General features: G+C 36.4%; 1 protein-coding gene across 1 annotated transcript in view; it reads right to left on the minus strand.

Annotated features, from left to right (window-relative positions):
• The window catches only part of Pth2r (parathyroid hormone 2 receptor), a 182,439-nt gene that overhangs the window by 54,738 nt on the left and 126,312 nt on the right, over positions 1-1,389 (minus strand). The window lies entirely within an intron of this gene.

A 1,389-nucleotide genomic window follows, 5' to 3' on the forward strand; every position in this document is an offset into this window, starting at 1 on the left:
AAAGAAAGAAAGAAAGAAAGAAAGAAAGAAAGAAAGAAAGAAAGAAAGAAAGAAAGAGAAAAAAGAAGAAAGACATGACTTCAACACATCTCTTTGTACTTAAATTATAATGAATGGAGCTGGCCAGATAGCTCAGCGGATTAAAGCACCTGCTTAAGCAGACACAGGGACCGGGGTTTGATCCCCTTTGTGCTGTGCCAGCCACGCCGCTGAGGCACACTGACACAGCAATTGAGATTGGGTGTGGTGGTGCATGCCTGTAATCCCAGCACTTGGGAGGCTGAAAACAGGAAGATCACTATGGGTCCAATCTACATAGTGAGACCCTGTAGCATCTGTACTAAATATATAAAAATAAATAAATTATAATGGATGATTGAAAAATGTTTTTCAGACTAAGATCATTTTATACAGAGATAATAACATTGGAAACAGAGATAATAGAATATGAACATATTCTACATACATTTGATTGGTCACAGGGACAAGGCTGTACAAGATTACCAATTTTTTTAATTTTAAAGAGAAAAGAAATAATAAAGAATTTCAAAGCAAGATAATACAATGGTTATATATTGCACATTATCATACTCAAAGTTTGTGCTCATCATGTTTGATTGACTATGCATGACTACATCTTGAAATCTGAGCATATACTTTGAAGATAGGTCCTTTTACATGATGAGTTACATATATTGGCATTTCAGCTGCTTATTAAAGATGACTTTAATACAGTTTAATCACCACATACAATAATGATAAAAACAAGAGGGAAATCTTTAAAATACAGAAATGAAACACAAAATAAGCCAGAGAGATAACCCAGTGGGATAAGAACCTTCCTGGCAAGCAAGTGGTCCTAAATTCAATCCCCAGTACAAAACACACACACACACACACACACACACACACACAATAGATAGAGAGAGAGAGAGAGAGAGAGAGAGAGAGAGAGAGAGAGAGATTTATATATAAAATGGAAAAGGAATAAAGTGCTTTCCTCTATGGCAAAACTGAGACAAAAATAAGGTGTGTCTGGTTGAAAGAAAAAAGAAAAAATGATCATTATTTACATCTAGCTTTTTTTAACGATCATTTGAAATATTAGCCTTCCATATAGGAAAGGTCACATATGGCATATGGTCCTCCTTGAATTGTGATTTTACTTTCCTTCCAGCTTGTTGTTAAGAATCCTCAAAATCAATGTACATAATGTAACTCCACATATCACTACAGTATAAGCAACAGATTTCTAAGAACTTACCTAGCTAAAGAAGGCTTAAGGGGCCTGCCCCTTGGCTCAGTTGTTTAAGTGGCTGCCTCAACAAAGCAATCAGCCTCAGGTTGCTGTGGTTCAATCCCCACAACTCCAGCCAGCTTGGCTCAGTT

The sequence above is a fragment of the Octodon degus genome, unplaced genomic scaffold (genome assembly GCF_000260255.1).
Source record: "Octodon degus isolate 3935 unplaced genomic scaffold, OctDeg1.0 scaffold00016, whole genome shotgun sequence".
Taxonomy (NCBI): Eukaryota; Metazoa; Chordata; class Mammalia; order Rodentia; family Octodontidae; genus Octodon; species Octodon degus.